Genomic DNA, 21,549 nt, shown 5'->3' on the forward strand with positions numbered 1-21,549 from the left:
TTTGCTAAGGAATACATCCTGGTATCCCATTCATCATTTGAAATTAGCCATCAGCAATTACCCAAAATATGTGTACAATTATGGGTAATAACCATTTTGAGCAATCATTACTATTGCACTGTGAATACCTTCTATACATCCTATAAGGAACATTTGCCATAGCTAACCCCAAATGTGTATCACTTAGCACCGTTTGGTCATGACAAAATTCTTTTCACAATTTGACAAATTAAAGACATATTTGTCAAAATGTGTCATATTTCCACGCATACAGCTTGTGCGTCATAAATTTTGACGCATAGGAGTGCACATAATGCTGAGTCAAAAAATATCAATTTAAAATAAATATATTAATAACCAGCATTACATGGCCACCATATTTTCTATAATGCGTCATATTTCCACGCATACAGCTTGGGCGTCATACATTTTTGACGTACAGGAGTGCACATAATGCTGAGTCAAAAAATGTCAATTTAAAATAAACATATTAATAACCAGCATTACATGGCCACCATATTTTCTATAATGCGTCATATTTCCACGCATACAGCTTGGGCGTCATACATTTTTGACGCACAGGAGTGCATATAATGCAGAGTCAAAATTAATTTTCATATTTGGTCATCATATTTGCCAGCGGCTTAAATTTCAACTCTAGAACTGTAAAATAAGGCTCAAACAAATATAAGGGAACAATGCTGAAATTTTTTTTGACTCTGCATTATGTGCACTCTTATGCGTCAAAAAATATGACGCACAATCTGTATGCGTGAAAAAATGACGCATAACGGAAAAATAAAAACGGCGGCCATTTTATGCAGGATGTGATGTAATAGGATATCCTGTTTACAGATTCTGTACTGTGGGTGTACTTTCACTTTCACTTTGCAGTCTCAGATTATTCTAGACTGTGTGGCTGTGTGGAAAGTGTTGTCCTGTGTTTTAGTGCTTTTGTGTCCAGTGTACTTCTCTATTGTGCTTTTGTCATCATTGTCTTGTTGTTGTATACTGTCTGAGTCTGTGTTGTATAATTTTGTCAAGTCCAGTGTTTCTTTTATTGTCTGTGGGAGTCTGTTCTGGGTAGTGTAATTTTGGGGTTAGTTGGGCTCTTATTCTTAAGTTTTCTTTGTTTTTCACTACTCTACCTTTCCCCATTTCCCCCTTTTCCTTTTTCTCCAACTTTTTCCACTTTGTTAGTGCAGAGATGTCAGGTAGGCCACAGCTTGCCAGGATGGGTGAGGAGGAATTGGTGGGATTTATATGGCTTGTTTGCCATTTCCTCCCACTCATGCTGGAGGCTGGGGGTCGTGTGATACAGGGGTATCACACGGAGGCCCGTAAAGTCCGGTGGGGGAAGGTGCGCCATCACTTGGTCCGTGTCTATGGTAGCCTGAGGAATGACCATCAACTTAAGCACCGCTGGGCTGATCTGATATCCAGGGAGCAGGATCTGCTGGACCACCTCGGAATCAGGATTGGTGGCCATGTTGGTGACTACAGATCAATTACATGTGAACAATTTAAAGCTGTGTGGGGACATGTGATGATTGTTACCCAATCTGCTAGATAAGTAGCTGACTGTGTGTAATGCTAGGGAAACCTACTGGGTAATTGTTGCACAATGTGAAGGAAGACAAATGCTAGCAGTCAGGTAGCTCATGTTTTCTACACATACCGGTTGCCTGTAGCTGTATGTAATGTAGGGTTGCCTTTGTGTCAGACAAGCGACACGTTAATGCCTCAATTTGAACTCTACAGGTCACAATAGCCTGTGAAAAATGGATGTTGAAACATCATACCTACATATGTAGACGCCATAGCTAGACTGAAATTTGTAAACCAAATATGATGCTATAAATGAGTGCTGCCTTCACGTCAATTGAAGTTAGCTATGTTGTCCACACATATGTCACATGTATGTCTGGTTGGTGTGTGTTGAAAATGACCACATAGGCTGTTTGAGTTTGAGGGGTCATGCAGTCCTCAAGTAACCAGCTTTTGGATGTCTCTCTGGAATGCACATGATGAGATGAATGCACCCCTATATTGTTGGGGCATACTAATGGAGGTGCATCTTTGACACCACATGACTGTCCTGGCCACTGCATGTGTGTAGTAGGGTGTGTAACTGTAGCAGGAGACTCATCCAATGTAAATGTTGCTCAAGAATTATTCCATGCAGTATGAGCATGTGTGAAAGTGTTTCATTACGCCGCATGTCATATTCTCAGATTGTCTTTGTAATTGCAATTGTTTGTCAGTGCACGGAGTCTGAGTATATTCTTCCTTCCATGCTTTACAGGTGGACCTGCACCGTACACTGTGGGAGAGGTGGCTCATTTTGCGGACCCCGACACCTACAGTGAGTGTTGCATGTGTGCTATTTTTATTGTTTGCTAGTGATGCATGAAGGACTACTGTGTGTTCAACAGAATTCAAGATTTGATGCGCTGCCCATTCATTAGTATTGTTCCATTAGTGGGATTTCAAATATCACTTCAGTTTAAGTAGACCTATGCTTATCCATCTCTCACATTTAGGGTCTGTAGGCCATTCCAGTTGGGACCGCTATGGGGAATGGGATGAGTCATGTGGAATACACTGGTTAATGTAAGAGTTGCTCTGGGACTTCGCTTGGACAGAGTCTGCATTTCAGACTGACATTCTCCCAGATGGCTTCTGCAAAAGGCTTGTCTTAAATATGCAGCTTCCCTAGTTGAGGATGGACTGAGTACAATGTAGGTTGGATCTTCCGGGGGCATGTACTTCCACAAGTTGAACTAGAAGTGTGTGGGACTAGAGTGCAATGGCCTAGGTGTTCATTCTACTCATGATCATGGGTGTTCTTGCTCCTCTGTGTGTGTGGTAAAATATTCCTCACTGGTAGTATGTGATGTTGGCCTAAATCAGTACATTTTGACATGTGTGGACCTTGGGTAGGACAAGGTTTAGCTGACTCCAATTTGTTGCTAGCCCTTCATTGGTGTTGTGTGTGGAGGCAAATACTTGTTGACCTTTCTATACACTCCTGGGTGTGCATTGAATATGGGATTGTTGGTTGTTCTTCCCACCCCACCCTCAAAGACTGCCATGTGTTTGGGAATAGGGTACCTAGGACTGTAGTAACCAGTATGTTACACATACTTGTGACCTTTTGCAAGTTTGTTTTGAACCTAGTGTACACATTTGGTTATGGCACATGAGTTCAATATTACCAAAAAAAAAAATTACAAATGGCAGATATTGAGGGTTGTGATTGTTATCACATAGAGTGACATATGTAGTGAAGTCAGTAGGCGGAAGAGGTACAGCCATAATGTCAGCTGCATTACCCATTATTTGGATGACAGGTTTAGGCTGATATCACCCATCATGTAGAGACATGGATATGCTAGGTGTGAGATGCCCTTTTATATGCAGGCTTCCCATGTACTTCCTCTGAGACTTTCAATGATCTATGTTGTGAAAATAGCTGTTACAACTACAGTAAAAGTAATGTGCAATTGACCCATTGTGCTATTCCACCCAATGCATTTCCTATGGTAAATAGTTGCCCTTTCTCTTCACAGCTGCAAACATAAGTGCCGCACAGAGACATCAGTTTGAAAGGCGTGCAATGAGATACCGGCACATCCTGCAGGTGCAGTCGGGGTTCAGAAGGATGGCCCGAAAATACCAAGCGGATCGGGCCTCCGGAGCATGGTGGGCCTCACCACAGGGTGGCCCAACATTGCCCACAACAGCCACCACCACCACATCCACCAGTTCTCCCCAAGTGGCCCCAGCAACGGCGGGGACAGTTGACCCTGCCTCTGCAGTACGACCTGGACCCAGCAATTTCCGAGCTGCAGGACAGTCCAGTGGGCAAACAACAACTCCCACACCGTGCACCTCTGCCAGCACACAGACAGCAGCAGCCCCTCCTATTGACCCTGCGGCATTCCTGACTTTAAACATGAAAATTGACAGGTTTATTAGCAAGGTGGACAAGCTAAGTCAGGATGTGGCCTACATTAAGAAAAGGGTTCGGTCCATCATGCGGACCCTACGGAGGGCCAACCTCTAGGACTTTATTGCTTGTTTTAAATTTATCCCTCCCCTCTCTCCTCTTTCCTTTTTGTAATGATGGTTGGGTTTTGGGGATTGTGTTAGGTTAGTGTAGGTTGTTAGCTTAGTTAGTGTTAGGGAGGAGGGTGGGGGGTCCTTATTCTTTCTATTTTTCATTTTTGTGTGGGTGGGTGGGGGTCAATGTTGGGATTCCTGTCTGTTTATAAACAAAACAAAAAAAATATATATAAAAAATGTATTTAAAAAAAAATATATGATTGTTTAGGATAGTATAGTATGTGTGTAGGTTAGTATGTGTTGTCCTGCATGTGTCCTGTCTCATAATGGTGGGTGGGGGGTTGATGTTTAGATCGATTAGTTATATGTGTAGAGTAAGTTTAGCTTAGGTTAGTTAGGGACAGTTGTGGGTTAGGAGTAGTCAGGTTAGATTAGTGTAGGTATGACTTTTCCCTTAGTTGCCTCTGGTGTGAATACATAGGAATAAACATATAGTTAACCCTTTGCATTATGTGTTAACTGCTACTTGATCATGGCCTTGACATCAGTGTAGGTGATTGTTTTTCTATGACATTTGTGTCCTATGCTACACACCACAGAAAATGGAGGTTTAACATGGCAGCTACCCCTGTGCTAACTTGGTAAGTATCCACCATTTGGTACACCCACCATTAGTAGTTTACATGGATCACCAAGGATTTGTGTTGATGAGTAGGTATTCTACATCACAAAGTGTGCTTCCAGACTTGGTATTGTGGTTAATTTATTAGGTCGGACTGCAGTGTGATGTTCAGGGACATCTTTGTAGATGAGGTGTTGTTAACACTCTTGTCTTGTTGTCTTCATTGCTGACATAGATCATGTGTGTAAAAATTCAGCATGACTTCCCTTCATGGAACTATACTCAGAAAGGGTGATTGATGCAGTGTTTAGTTGTGTTTGCTTAGATTATGCTGCATAATTTCATTTTTTAGTATTGCATGGTGCCTACATTTCTCAGCCACCATTAGTTGACTTGGATTGCTATAGATGGAGCATTATTCTGTCCAACACAGCATAATTGTGTGTGGTTTGTCCCTTCATCAGTTATTCTCCTCAGGATGGTCAGGCTATGATGCAATCCTGGCCACTGCACAGATGTATCAGACTACATGATGTCAGGACAGTTGTATTGACAAGCTACATGGTTGTCACACAGGCACTTTAGAGTTATCTACTGCACAGTTGATGTGTCAAATTACACAGAGACATATTAGGTGTGCAAGTGCTATTTATTGATAGGTGCTGTAGTGCAAAATGTACATTGTCCATGTTTGCTGATTCCGTTCTGGTGCATTCCTACATGGTGATACTACAGAAGGGGTGTGGATGATGCTCCTGACATGCTGGGGTGATGTAACAGACAGTGCAGAGGGACAGGATTTGCCGAATAGTAGGAGAGGGACATTCACTGGCAATGCTGACAAGTCATACAGTGGTTAGCAGAACAGTCATTGAGTATAGTTGTAGTGAGACTGGCATTTGACAAAACGTAGGACCTTGGTCAAAGTAGGCCATGGTGCAGGGACTAGTGCTTCCGGGTACTCTTCCGTGAGAATGTGATCTGTTCCATGTCTTCTTCTTCTGATGTGTGTGTTGCCTGGTTTGTCCTTGTTGTTGTTGGTTGTGAAGGGGCAACACACACCTCAGTGTTAGAAGACGTGGAGTCAGACATCCCGGGGGCTGCTCCCTGTGAAGTGCTTAAGGGCAGTACTGCTGCAAGGAGGGTCTGCTGGTTTTTGAGAATAGCAGCCACATCACGATGGTAGGCAGCCAGGTCAGCCCTGAGGGAGTCATGATTGCATTCGTGCATGCAGTGGAAAGTTTGCGGTATGAGGTGTTGTGGCAACTCCCTTACTGCAGTGGTGAATTCCTTTATAGTTTCTTGTAGTCCATGCAGTATGGATGTTAGGGCTTGCATAGCAGCTGCCTGATCTGCAGATGACAACATGCACGAGCGCACCCCCTCAAAGCTGGCTGCCATATTTTGCATCCCCACCCGCACCTCCTTGGCTAGCTCCTGCTGTACACCAACTACAGTTCTTTCAAAGCTGGTGCCAGTGTCGTCAGAGTCCTCAGCTGTGTAGGAGCTGGCAGGTCTTGCAATTGGGGTGGTGGGTGGTTCTGTGATGGCTGCTTGTTCTGTGCTCCTCCTTGTGACTGAAGGTGGGGTCTGGAGGGTTTCAAGTACCTTTTGGATGGTCTCCTGGGGAATGTTTATGGGCTCGTCATCCATGTCATCAGGGAAATCAGGGACAGGCATATCGGCAGGAGATCCATCTTCCTCTGCAATGAAACAGGGTACAATTAGTGTCTCTGTGTTGTGACAATTTTGCCATAACATGCAAGCCTTTGGATGACTTTACTTTGTGATCTTGTTTGGTATTGGTATCTGCTGTCCTTCATATGGGCATTGTTATAGGCCTATGGCCCACCTGTGTGTCACATGTATGATATAGAGTTATCAGACTTGTCTGCCTAATCGCCTCTAGGTGTTGCTTTGTACCAATTAGGGAATAGCCATCTTTTTGTCCTACTCGACCCTCAGTGTATATCTACTCGTATGGTGAGACCTTTCACTGGCTGTGGGTGTTGTGATTGCCAGGGCAGCACACCTGCCTCTCAGGACCTGCCCCAAAATCTGATTGTTCACATTGACCTAATTGTAATTGTTATGTGGCATATCCTATGCATGGCAATGTTACGATGTGATATGGATGTAGACATTGTTAATGTTTCCAGCTGATGTTGGGTAATGTGTGTTTAATTGGATTGCCCTGTTTATAGTATCAATGTCCTATTTTGTCCACTGACTGTGCAGGTGTATTTCAGTGACCAGTTGCATGTGTCCCCTCCTATATGTTGTTCTCTGAGCAGTATGACATTAGTGATGTTGACTTGTTAGCCAGGCACGTGAGGGACCCTGACGTATGCAGCATGTGTGTGTCCTTAGTGCTGTGTGGCTCCTATTGCTGTTTACTTTGGCTGATGTATGTGTCAACTATGGGCATTGACATTTGAGTGTACTGGTGCCTTTGTCTTATTTCTGGAGATTGTTGCAGATGTCATCCTCACCCCCTAATTTAGGTATGTATGTTCCATGGGGAGGTTACTGCCATTGGCTACTATAGCTGCACAGAGATCAGAGGTGTTAGTGTCAACTGTTGTTGCAGTTACATTGCAGTTGTTGTTTTGGCTACTGGATTACTGATAGGGACCTAGTTGATGTAGGATATATTTTGACTGACGAGTGCCAGGATGTAAGTTTGACGTAGTGGCCTTCCCACCTGTCGAGGCTTTCCCTTAGCTCCATTGTTGTCATGACAGGATGCCCCCATGGGACTGTTGTTGGTGTTGTGTTATGTTGTGCCCCAGCTTCTGTCTGTGCTGGGCATGCCCCCCTGCCGTGCCCCTTTACCCATGCCACTCCATATATATGCTGACTTACATGCATTGTGTAGTAGGTATTCCCCACCCCGGTTGCAGTTAACATTATTGCATTATAATTCCCCATGCGACTTACCCTGCATGTGCGTTGTCTCGTGGTAGTCTGCACTGTCCTGTCCTTGAATCCCTGTGACGATCTCCTCAGGGATGACGGCTGCGACCATCTCCTCCATGTGGTCCAGGGCCTCCTGGTGTGCTGGACTCCCCCCTCCAGTCTGCAGTGCTGCCTTCCTGTTCCTGGCCATTTTTTCCTTTGTCCTACGTTTGCAGTCATGCCAGCGTTTCTTACACTCAGTGACTGTCCTGCGTACTTCAGCCACACTGTTGATCTTGTCAACAATTTGTTGCCATATGGCCTCTCTCCTGCTGATTGGCAACTTAGAGGTGATGAACAGTTGGTGCTGGTGTTCCGTCACCTCTTTAACCAGGATTTCCTGCTCCTCTGCACTGAAGCGACACTTTCTTTTTTTTCTATATATGTCCTGGTTCCTGTATGGATCATCCTGGCTGGTTCCTGGTCTGCTGTCATCTTCCTGGGGTCTGTAGTGGCATCTGGGATCCATTTTGGCTCTCCTCTGCTGAAAGGGCAGTGTTCGCTGGTATTTTTGACGCTATTGCGTCCAAAAAAATGGCGCTTTCTGGGTTGCGCTGTCGTAAATCGACCCACAGTCATTTACGTCGTGTTAACGTTGTTTTCCTTTACGACTTAATGCCGCTGTGTGCGTAAAAAAAAAAATGACTCCCACCTGTTGGTTGCGGCGCCGTGCGTCAAAGTATAAATTTGACGCCCGCATGGCGCATCGAAATGGCGTTAGCCGGCGGTAAAATTTTTGACGCAAAACTGCGCCGGCGCAGCTTTGCGTCAAAATGTATAAATATGGCCCTTTGTTTTAAATGACAAGGGTAATTGAAGCTCATTGATAATTCTGATGTGATGTTTTGACAAATTAGAGGCCTTAGCAATAAGTTTGAAAAATGAGATTTCTTGGTAGCCTTCATCGTTTCTTTATTCAATTTGCAATGTTTCATATATAAATCTTTGAACACTGCATTAGAGATCTGTTCCCGTTTTGATTATGTTTCCCCTTATTTTGCTTTAATCTTGTTCCAAGAGAGAGTTTTGCTAAGCCAGTGGACTGTAGCCTTTGCTTTAGGACTCCACTTCAACTTTCATATATATAGGAGACATGCTGCTTGCCATACTTTGGAGTCAATGGAAGAGTAAATGGGATAGCCTTGGGATCAGTTCAAGGGAGGGAATTTGGGGGGTAGGGGCAACATTGATGGATTCAAGGGCAGTAAAATAGAGTCTAGTGCAGGCCCTGCTGTCTGAGGGGAGAGAGACTCAAATAAATGACATTGATGGCAAGCCACAGAAAGCTAATTTATAGCTTTAACGACCAATCATCCATCCTTAATTAAATTTGAGACCACTTTCTAACCTTGACAGAAATTTAGTATTCTTGTACCACACTTAGACTCTGTAGTCTAAATAGGTAAATTGGTAGGTGAAGACCCATTTCTAAAGGTTAAGGATTCATGTTTTGCCCAAAGCCTCCCACTCATTGCAGTTGCACTTGAACAAAATACTCCTGCATCAATGTTTGACCCCTTACTCTGAAATGTGAACACATACTGTTAGATGGTGATCTTACACAATATCTGGAAATATTGGATTTACTATTAAATCAGGGAAGCTATGTTGACCAAACTTCTGCCATCCTTTGGGATGCATGTGTCCTTATAGAAGTGTGCATATTGCTCGTTATGAGGTTATTTTTTAAATATATATTGTCCAACACACTTGCCATTTCTCACCTATTGTTGTCCCCTTTGTTTTCCATTTTCTTATGTATTTTTTGTTTCCTTCAAATGTGTCCATCAATTGAACCTTGTTAAAACTAATAATCCGAGTAGCTCGCATGAATTCGTAGGAATGCAGACAGTGATGGTTGGTGTGTACTGGAACCTAAATATTTCTGACCTAGATGAAGATGCTGTTAATAAGACACTGACACCGAAAGGGAGCTGATATATTTTGCTACCACATCAGTAAATTGTGGCTTACTAACAATAAAGACTTGAAAAAAAATATATACAGACATGCTGTTCTTCAAACAGTTTCAATGGTTTAGCTCCTTGAACTGTGGATTATGAAATCCTATCTACATTTTCATTAGCTATTCAGAAAGATGCTTGCTTATATTGTTGGCTTCCTGGGCCCATAAAAATTATACACCTCAAATGCACACCTGGGATGGTGGTGGTGTTAACTTCAATTTTATGAGGCAATGTGTCCCAAAGGTAAGGTACAATTTTGCATCTCAAAGTTCAGTCAAATAAGAAATGACTGCGTCAAGAAATGTGTTCTAGAGTGAAAGTTAGGAAAACCATGAAGGTTTATTACAAATATTCAAAAGGTACAATACAGGAATTGTAAAAGGCAGTTGCAACAATTCTCATTTACAATACATGAATCATTGCCATGAAGGCTTTCAGTAATACAATAATATAGAATAATAGGCAAACTCTATAATTAATTAAGTTCCTAATGTCCAGCTAAATCAGTCAACAACAGGCAGCATCTCTAGTAGAACCTAAAAAGACCATTGGCTCACTCCAAATTAGAGTGTTTATATAGCAAATTTAAAGATAGAAATTTATAGAAAATGCAAAGTCACTGTTGTGTGAGCAATTAAAGACATATTAAACAAATCAGAATACAGATTTTAAAATATTCATACAGCCTTATCACTTAAACACTAACCCACAACTGAATATTGATTCAGTCCTTCTGAACTAGAGTCAGAACAAATTAGTTGCATAAATAACAGTGAACCCTTGTGAATGAATGTAACACTGCGTGGAAATGGAAGATCCTTTGAAAAATGATATAATTGTGACCCCATGCTAGAAAGTCTTCTTTGAGAACAGTGTCATTCAGAAATAAACAAATGCACATATTACTCGACTTTGCACTGTAGAAATGTAAACAAATCATGAATATGATGGGGCATTCATTTTGGACAAGATAGCATTGAGTTCTAACTGAGGCTTAATTAGCAGAAGTCATAAAAACACACTTTAACTGGTCACAGCTAAATTGTTTTAATGGCAATAGTATCATGTTAACATATACATTTAAAATCAGGTGTAAATTAATATTCTGATCACTTGTTACTAATGCACATTTTTTATTAGTGCAAAAGGTCAATCGTTTAGTTACTAATTTTCCTTAAGTCACTCATGTCTACTTGTTCTAATTCAGTTTTTTCCAGCTCCCACATCTTAAAATACGATTGGAATAAAAAGATGTGTCCGAAAATGTATTTGAATAAATTAATACTGCAAAGTATCTCTCTAGATGGTCCTTCCATACACAGCAGCTTCATTTCTTGGCCAGGAATGTACCTGTTCACTAAAAACATTGTGAGGCCTGTGAGCCCTTTCTATGTGCTAGATTTTCATGTGCTGGCTTTTCATAAAAACATCTGAATTTGGTGCTTATTTTATACCTGGTTTCACACTTTAGTGTTATTATTTTATAAGCCTTACTGTTTAGGCCGGAGGTTCCCAGCCTGTGGTCCAGGGACCCATGGGGGTCCGCAAAGCCTCCTAAGGGGGTCCGCATTTGCTTATAAAATTAAATAATATTAGCAGATTACTAAAGTGTGTATAAATAGAGTGGCTATATGTACAGATGTAAATGTCAAGGAATTAGAAATTGGAGTCTAAAAATTAAATTAGTATCCTCAAATTGATTCGTGGTATTTTAGTTTTTTTATTTATATTTGTTTGCAAATTAGATAAAGTGTGTTATCATTTGTGATGTGTTTGATGAAAAGCTGTTGCTGTATTTTATGTGTACTGTTTCGCAGTTCAAATCATCAACAATGATTAGGCCGGGGCTGCCGGATTCCAGTAATGGCTCCGTGGGGGCCCCTGGTTTCCAATAATGATTCAGTGGGGGTCCCTGGGTTCCAATAATGATAAAGTGGGGGTCCACATAAGTCAAAAGGTTGGGAACCACTGGTTTAGGCTGTTCGCCTGTTCATCTGCAAAAGTCATTTTGTTGAGTCCTAATTCTGAAATATATTTCTAAAACTCTGTTATATGCCAAGAGGTGTCAGAATTATATAGAATCTACTTTTTATATTTTTCCATTTTGCTGTAGCCTGCAGCTTGGTTATAAATTGTCACCTGTAACTCTATCAAAGGAAAAGCTCGAGAAAGCTTTATTGTACGACCAGGATCATTCGCTTACAAATGAATTCCTCATTTCAAAGTGCATTTATGGAATACGACTACCTTTGGTGGATAAATAAGTAGTAGGAAAGGCTTAGTCAAAATATTCCTGAAATTTGTATCCAAGTGCACAGCATACCAGAGCAAATAGTAACTACTGCACCATATTTGCAAGGTGTTGAATGATATAAACATAATTTCTTTATATAGATGTTATTTTTTCTTGAATTGGCAAGCATTTCCGTTCATCGCTATGTGTCAATCAGCACTGAAGAATGCTCCTATAGCAGTGAGGTCTCCAATGGAAAACTTGCACTTCTCCAAATATCACAGGATTTTCGTTTGCCACCAATAATCCATGGCCCACAGTATGATTTTTCTGCAATAACCTTAAATAACGTGCTGAGCACTATCGATTATATTACAAATACCAAGGTGAGCATTAAACTTGTGCAAAACAACTTGTTCTTCCGTAATGTTTATAGAGTTATTATTTTATATTTTAATACAGCACTGGTTTCTAGACAATGAACTGTTAGAATGAACTAAACAAGCTTTGAGTGATTTGGGGATCTTCCCTTGCTGATTAGGGAGTCGCAACCCTGAGTCGAGCACACCATCACAAGGGAGGGTTGAGAAATTGTGAATGGCTCTCACTGCAACCATCTATTGGAAGGTAAGTATGAAAAAAATGTCAGTGATCTTGGGGTGCTTGTGTGAGGAGGCATTTACGTGTTCATGCATGCCTGTGAATGCCTGTTCATTCAGATGTGTGAATTTATATGTAAAGTAGGTAAAGGTGCCAACAAGGATTCACTTGGAAGTAAGACTGTTGAGCAAATTTTTCATTAGTTTGTGATGCTGAGAGTGACATCTCGAATAGATTGATTTAGACTTATTACACAGAAAGCCTCTTAAAGACAAATACAATCAATCACATAGGCACGTGTATGTCTTTTTCAAAATTGAATTAGAATCAAACAAGGAAAAAAGAGAGAATACAAGGGTCTTGAACAGATGATATCTCATGGCACAAGCAATTTTCGTTTTGCTAATAACTTTGGCGCCATTTGACGAATCTTTTTACTAAATATTCAAAACTAGTTTTCTAGTCACTTCACCTGCTGTCTGTTAAGTTTCGGGATTATCTGGCAAGCGGGGATTCAGGAATAGGGGGGATCCCAAAACGTATTTTCCCCATGCAGTTTCCCATAGGGATTTTATTCTTGACCACAGCCCAACCCACTGCATCGAATCATACCAAATTTGGCAGAAAGATAGATCTTGGCAAAGAAAGCGTGCATTTTTGTAATTGGGTATAAATCAGTCCCATAGTTATGGAGTTATTAACTTAAAAAGATTTATGTATATCTAGAAAAGCAAATCTGTCACATTCCCTCCGTGGATCTGGGCTGATTCCCAGATCCAGGTGCCAACAGCAATGCTGTGATTGATGGCTGCAATCTGACAGGAAAATTGCGGCCACCATTTTGTTTCTCAGGACTTAGTTCCCATCAGGGAAAATTAAATTAAAAAATGATAGAGGTTGTCAAGGTAGAGATACGCTGATCCCATTAGAATGATGGAGAGGTCTTTGAGGAACCCCTCATGGGCAAGAAATTGTCCAAAAATGTTTGTTTTTAACACACAAGGATCCATGGCTCTAGACCCCAATTAAAAAAAAACACATACAGCCACTCACAGAAGCACACACCTACTCACACATTCACTCACACACTCATACACCCACTTACGTACCCATGCAACCACTCATGCACCCACTCATGCACCCACTCACACAGCCACTTACACACCCATACAGCCATGCACACACCCACTCACAGACCCACGCAGCCATTTACACACCCACTCACACAGCTATACAGCAACACCACTGACACACCCACTCACATACCCATACAGCCACTCACAAACCACTCAGAGACCTACCCCTCCACTTACACAGCTGCACATACACCAACCCATCACATACACATCATGTCTCATGCCTCCACACAACCACTCCCAAACCAACTCACACACCCATACATTCAGTCACACACACTCACACACCCTCTCACACACCCATAAGTCACCGATACATCCACTCATAGGCCCAGAGAACCACTCACACACCCACTCACAGATTCACACATGTACCCACAGACCCAATTGCACAACCATGTACTCACCCATACAGCCACTTACACACCCACTCACAAACCCACACAGACACTTGCACACCCAGTCACAGACCTATGCAGCTTAAAAGGACAGATCCACTTACACACCCGTACAGCCACTCACACACTACTCAAAGACCCACACAGCCACTCACACACCCACTCAGAGTCCCATAAATTCAATCACACACCCACTCACAGAGGCACTCACACACCCACTCACACAGGTACGCACCCACATACACACCCATACAATCACTCACACACCCACTCACAGACACAGACAGTCAGACACACATGCACTCCCTCGCCCACCACACACTCACACACTCACTTACACACCCACACACCCATGCAGCCACTCACACACCCACTCACACACCCACACAGCCTGTCACACATGCACTCACTCTCCCCCTATACACTCACACATCCACGTACACACCCATACAGTCACTCACACCCCCACTTACAGACCCACACAGCCACTCACACCCACTCACGGACCAACACAGCCACTCACAAACACACTCACACACTCACCACACACACACTCACACACCCACCACACACTCACACACCCATGTACGCACCCATACAGCCACTCACGCACCCACTCATGGACCCACACAGCCACCCACACATCTACTCACACACCCAGGTTACAGGGACATTATAGTTAGGAAAAAAGTATTAAAAAATAGAAATTCACTTGCAAAACAAAGGTTACAGGGGCGTTATAGTTAGGAAATAGCATTAAAATGATAGACATTTCCTGAAGAAAAACAAAGGTTACAGGGATGTTACAGTTAGAAAATAGAATTTAAAAAACCTTGGGATGTCACTAAAAAACAAAAGTTACAGGGATGTAATAGCTCAGATTGTAACGCATAAAACCATAGAAAGTCAGTAGTTAAAATTATAGTTATCTTATGAAATGTTTACTCATGCCTTAAGGTAACTATAATTCTTACCCACATCATACACTGGTCATTACCCCAGTCATGGCATCTCTGATAATATCACTACAACCTTTGTAGTAAAAGTATTGATGACAAAACTGTGCACAGCAGGGGTATGAGTTCCTGTAACCTTTGTTTTTTCAGTGAATGTCTACAGTTTTTAAAGCTGTATGTATATATGAGATCACATGAAAATCACAGCCAGTCAGGGCAGAAATCTGGATCCCAAAGGATACATGAGTCACCAACAAATGAAATACCAAAAAAAGGAGTGACTGAAACAGATGGATTCTCAAGGAACAAAAATATATTTCCACTACAATGCTTAGGATTCCACCTTCCTCAAAGAGTAAAAGATTGTTTGTTCAGAGGCTGCACAGCTGACATGGATGGGTTTTCAAAAAGTGTCATGAGTGGCAGTTCCAGGATCAATGCACTTGTGATATGCAGCAATCAAGTGGTATCGTCAGTGATGTTCATTCCATCTGGATGCAACAAGTTCAAATGGTAGATCCTGAAGTTTTCTATAGAGTCCAGTAGTTCTTCCTTTAATATATTTTCCACATGAAACACCTTCAAATCTGATAGCATATGGCCCACAGCATTAAAATGATTGACACCAGGCCAATACTCTTATTAATTATTGCTGATTCGTGATTCCTGAAATGTATATGGAGCTCATTCACTCTTTGGCTTTCATATTGATTTTTACAACTTTGGCACTGACACTAAGGCAACATGTAAGTTGCAGTCTTATGCCATTGGTTCTTATTGTAACAAAACTTGCTACTGATGACGTTTGTAAAAGGTATTGACATGTGGCATACCTTTTAAAATCACAGCAATCAACCCCTGCATTTGTTACAGCTTGTTTGAGTTCAGCTTTCACAATATAAGATCATAAATTGTGAGCTCTGTCATAAGCAATGATTGTTGATTTTGGTAAAACCGTTTGTCATTTTTCACAGGTGGATAATCAGGGAAATGTTTCTTGCATTATGTTTTTCTAGTTAGATGTTGATGGATGTTAGTCAGCTGTAAATGCATTCTGTCACTTTTGTTTCTGCTGATGGTATGAGAAACTGCAAAGGCTTGTCAATTTGTTGCTGTATGACATGTGTAGGATAGCCTCACATCTGAATTAGTCGAGCAAGCTCCCTGTGTCCTCTAATGGTGGCGGCAAAATGTCTGTTGAAGTTGCGGCCAACCAAACAGATCGCTTGCCAATGAGATTGCTCTATTGTTTTTATTTACAGTATCACAGGAGTCCTGCAGGAGTCCCACAGAACTCCCACGGCCCCAACCATCCAGATATACTTAGGTTTTTAACCCTTTCATGCCCATCCTGAGTGCCTATTGAAATGCAAATTTCTCAAAAATGGCTGCAACGATTTACACTAAATAAAGAAAAGTATGTTTTCTGACTAAAGTTCCAACTTTCTGACAAAGTTGGTGCAATTCCTTTCAGCCGTTTTTTTCTGTACCACTTCCCATATTTTCCTTGGGAATTAACATGCGACTGCGATGTTTTGCACTGTTTTGGAATCCCCTCTTTTTCTCGGCTTCTGCTTGATGGATCACACCGAAACTTTCCAGAAAGGAGCTAAAGTGTATATACTTTTTTGGGGAAAGTTTTGTGAAGATTTGTCCAATGGCGCCAAAGTTATTAACAAAACAAAAAACACCCTTTGTATGTAACCTCTGACCTAACCATAACTACACTATTATACAGATTATAGAAAGAGAAACACTGTGAGATCATATATATGGTGAACTGCTCGGTCATAGAGATGTGCAGATCAATCATCAAGACAAGTATGTTTCATACACATGAAATTACATGATGTGATCCCATGAAATCAGATAAAAAGGAGAAATGTAAGAGCCCTTCAGTAAACTGAATCACCAGTACCTTGGTTTTATTACTCGTAAATTGCAAAAATTGGGCACTGATTGAATGAACCATGTCCGTTACCTTCTGGCATCTACCATCTAAAGTCAATAATAATAATAAGTGCAACCTGTAGGACTACAGATTATTTAGTCCACAAGGAAGACCAATAGAACATGCCATAAAAGGTGAGGAAAGCCAATGTGCCACATTTTCCATGCCATTCAAGCACTTTCTCCTTAGGGGAGTGTTCACTTGACCGTGGGTTGTGTGAATAATCCATAGTTTCCTTTCAGTGAGATGAGGTATGTAGAGAGGATCAATATTTTTTCAAAATAATTACCACTTACATACTGTCTTCAGTCAGACAGCATGCTGGTGAATGTGAATGTGTCAGATAACTGAGTAAATCAAGAATCATTAGAATTCACTGATTCAGCTATTCTCCTAGGAATTATATTTAACCTATTTCCTTAAGCATGCAATACCTGACATTAGATGTAATTTAACTGGCAATACGTTTAGCCTGTTTCTGGAAAATAATTATTCTGAACCTTGGCATCTCCAGGTGCACTATGTCAATTCTACAGGTTCTACAGGTTCTGAAGGTCCTGATGAGTGCAGCTTTTCTTGCCAGAGGCTATTTTCAAAAATGGAATGCCTTCAACAGGGAGTCTCTACAGAGAAATATCAACCAATCCATCAGTTTAATTGCAATACATGATGCTAGATTGCTTTGAATGGCACAGAACTGCATTTCAGAAGGCCCATTGATGGATGATGTATGATTCAGTAGTTCTATTTAAACTGAATTATTATCTGAATGACTGTTTGGAGGCTAATCACAGGTGTCATTTTTGAGTGAATTTTGCAATCCTATAGAAAATCCAAATATTTTTCATTTCTACTAACATGGCAGTTAGCTCCTAAGTTGTGAAAATAGGGAGCCTCTTCTGGACCGAGAGTTGTGGGTGTGGACACATGTTTCATCCTTTTCAAAAATCAACTGCTCATCGAGGTAGAAGGAACTTTGGGCCTATTAGGTAGTGTGGTAAACCATCAACAAAATGTCATCAACACCCCAAACAATTTAGACATCATGATAATTGTGGCCACGGAAGGAAAGTTCCAATCAGGTCAGGAACAAAGTGAAAATATTTATTATAACCACAAGCTCAAAGTCATGAAGACAGTGCACAAAACCAAGTTATAAAGGTGCATATTCACCAAGGGCTGCCCAAGGCATCGGAATAAATTCAGGCACACTAACATTAATAAGACTAAGGACATAAATAAAACAATACATAACATCAATAAGAATATTTGAGGCACAGATATTATTTGCTACTCATAATTTACAATCATGTGTCATTTCAAATTTAGCGGAGTCAATAATCTTTGGCTGGGCTCTGGTCAACCCTACAGCAAATCAAATCAGGTAAATACATGTGTGGGGAGAAACACATGTGGACAAATACAAAAAGCACAAAAGGGACAAAAATAATTTGGAAAAAGATAATCTCAGACTGCAGAACACTAACTAAGTTTTGCAAAAGATGGGTAAATAGAGAAAGCGTCAGCATATTAGAAACTCAGACATGAGTCTTCTGAAGGGGCAAAATGAAAGAATGACTGAATTGAAAAAATAAATTTCAAGGGTAGGGGCAAATGGCAGAGAGGAAGATACTGCTCCAAGTTATACAGGATTCAGGGAATCTTTATCAGCAGAACATCTGAAACAGCAAGCATCAGGACAACCTGTGCAAGCTGCAAAGTTCTGCTTAGGACTCCTCAAGACTGACCAAAGTTCGAATCAGTTTGATTGACCAAAGGTATCAGTTCATGTCATGTTGGATAGGCATCAACCAATGGGGGCGTAATCAAAAGACTACAAATTGAAACAGTCACATTTCTTCCCAGCCCTGTCATGGGAATAATTCCTTTCCATGTAACTCCAAGCAGGTTTGATACAAATGTATATGATCTCAGTCCATGTTCCTGTATTGCTCTTCCTCTCAAGGACAACAGAATAAATCCTCCCATAGTTAAACAGTGCTTCTATTAGAAAAGGTCTTTGCTTCTAATGGGAACAAAATATTAAAGAAGCCTTCATGGTATGAAAAAAATGATTCAACACTTTTACATGACTGCAAAATGCAAGCACTGCAGGCCTAACTTATACTAACACAAGAGAAAAATATAAAATGCACTTAATTAATAAATTTCAGTAAAACACATATGATATGCAAACTTATAAATTCAACATTAATCACATTTCATCAGTATGAGTAATACATTTCATTTCAAACAAAAAAGAGAAGTGCATAACAGAGAAGTGCATTTCTCTCATTTTGTATGCATTTTCAAACTCATTAATCTTTCATTAATCACAAGAAAATCAAAATTGTGTCTGTATGCACTGTTAGTCTAGAGTCTAAATTACATTTTAACATCAGTTTTATCCTTCTAACATGAATTAATTCAAAAGGCACACAAGTGGAACTCTGTAATGCAAGCAATTGCATATTTAAAATGTGTGTCAGTCTTGCACTATGGCACCCCAGAATACGTGAGAAAAAAACCTACCATATCAGGTGGTGGTTACGATCTGTAAGGCACTGAGTTTGTGGTCCACCACAGTGACAGCTTCTAAATCACTGTCACTGCTGGAACATCTCTGTGCAGGTATTGATAGCCCATTGTAATCAACGTATAGATTCGAAAGTAATATTATTGCTCTGAGACTGTTGACAAAATAGTGGATGGTAATACACTGGTAACAGTTTATAAATAAAAGCCTTGCTTTGTGGGATAACCAACATTTTTAGGAAAATTTAGATATTGGAATTATAAAATGTTTTTGATGGAAGCAGTAACTGGCTTTGGTCTAAGGTGTCTTGTACTAAAAGTAGCATCACAAATAAAAAAGTAAAGACCTGAATTAAATACAGTCAATTAACCTACATAAGCTCTGTGTCCAGGGCTAAAGTTCACAGAGATCTCCCTTTGCAAAGTGATGAGCAGCTACTAGGAAGGCCTGCTGGTACAGCAGTGCCAGTGATGACTGCTAGCATCTTCTTCTATCTAGCACACTGTTCTTAGCTACATTACATTTTTACTTGGTCAGCTTTTCAGGCCAAGGGGCCTTGTGGTCAGTACATCCCATCCTTAAGAATTACAGTGCTACAGGATTAGACTATGGCCCTCATCATGACGTCAGCGGTCTTTTGACTGCAAGGGTTAATGTGGCGATATCACCGCCAACAGGTTGGTGGTGTTTACCACCACATTATGAGTGTGGCGGGTTGGCTGCTGCATCGCCACTCATACTGCCATGGCTGTATGAACAGCCAGGCCGGAGAATTCCCTCCCTGTCACCAGTAGATGGCTCCCCCACCCCCTAGCAAGCACCTGACCTCCCTACACACATAGAGCTCCCTGCCCCCTCCCCATCCTCCACCCCTCTACTGTCACAGTGCCCCCCACCCCCTTACTGTCACAGCGTCCCCCTCCTTGCATACATGCACACATGCACCCACACGCACCACGTATAAACCCATATACTAACACTCATCCATACACTCATTCACTGGCATGCATCCATACACCCATTCACTAACACTCATTCATACATGCATTCACTCGCACATACTCACAAGCATTCACTCACACCTACTCACACGTATACACACATACATCCAAACATGAATACTCACACTCATACACACTGACATTCATACACTCACTCACTGCAACATTCATACACGTGTTCACTCACATGCATATGAACACGCATACACAACAACACTCATGGATGCATTCACGCATGTGCACACACATTCATACACACACACAGACACCACACACTCACACACAACACCCCCCACCCTCCCACCCCTGTCCCCTGTCGGACACCTGACTTACCTTGTCTAGCGAGGAGGTTGTCCGGCAGGGAACGTGAAGGGAGCTGTTACCGCCGGCAGCGCCCCACCAGCAGGACTCCACTAGGCTGTATTATTGGTCTTAATACAGCTGGTGGCATCCTACTGGCAGGGCGGTGCAAGTGCTAGCACCGCCAGGCAACTCCACCCACCAGCATGGCTACTGCCAGATTTCCACCCTAAATGTGGCGGAAATCCAGCAGTAACCATATTATGGCTGGCCGAAGACAACCAGCACTGGTGGTCTTCTGGCACCCGTGGCTTTGGCGATCTTGGTTAGAGACCGCCAAAGTCATAATGAGGACCTATGTGTTACAGAGTCGCAGGGCCACGTTCCTCAGGTAAGTTACTTTATTAAGCACAGCATACAAAACAGGACTAAATGAGACATCAACCTCCTGTACCACACTTCCACCCATTACATTCCAACCCTTTATGCTTCCAACATTTCCTCACCATTGTTGCCTCAGTATTCCAATCCAAACACATCTTTCCCCTTATAACATTTAAACATGAATATAGTAACCTTTACACATAAAATAAGGATATAATCTAACACAATTCAACTTTAAAAACTGTTAAAAATAAAAATATAATTTCAACATAGCAAAAATTAATTATGGAAACTGTAATCCACTAGTATTCTGTGATGTAAAGAAACATCAAACATAGGCCCTCATTACAACATTGGCGGCAAAAGCCGTTTACCGCCGTGCAGAAGACCGACAACACACCGCCGCGGCAGTGGAATTCCGCCACGGTCATTATGACCC

This window comes from Pleurodeles waltl, chromosome 8, assembly GCF_031143425.1.
Source record: "Pleurodeles waltl isolate 20211129_DDA chromosome 8, aPleWal1.hap1.20221129, whole genome shotgun sequence".
In the NCBI taxonomy this organism is placed as follows: Eukaryota; Metazoa; Chordata; class Amphibia; order Caudata; family Salamandridae; genus Pleurodeles; species Pleurodeles waltl.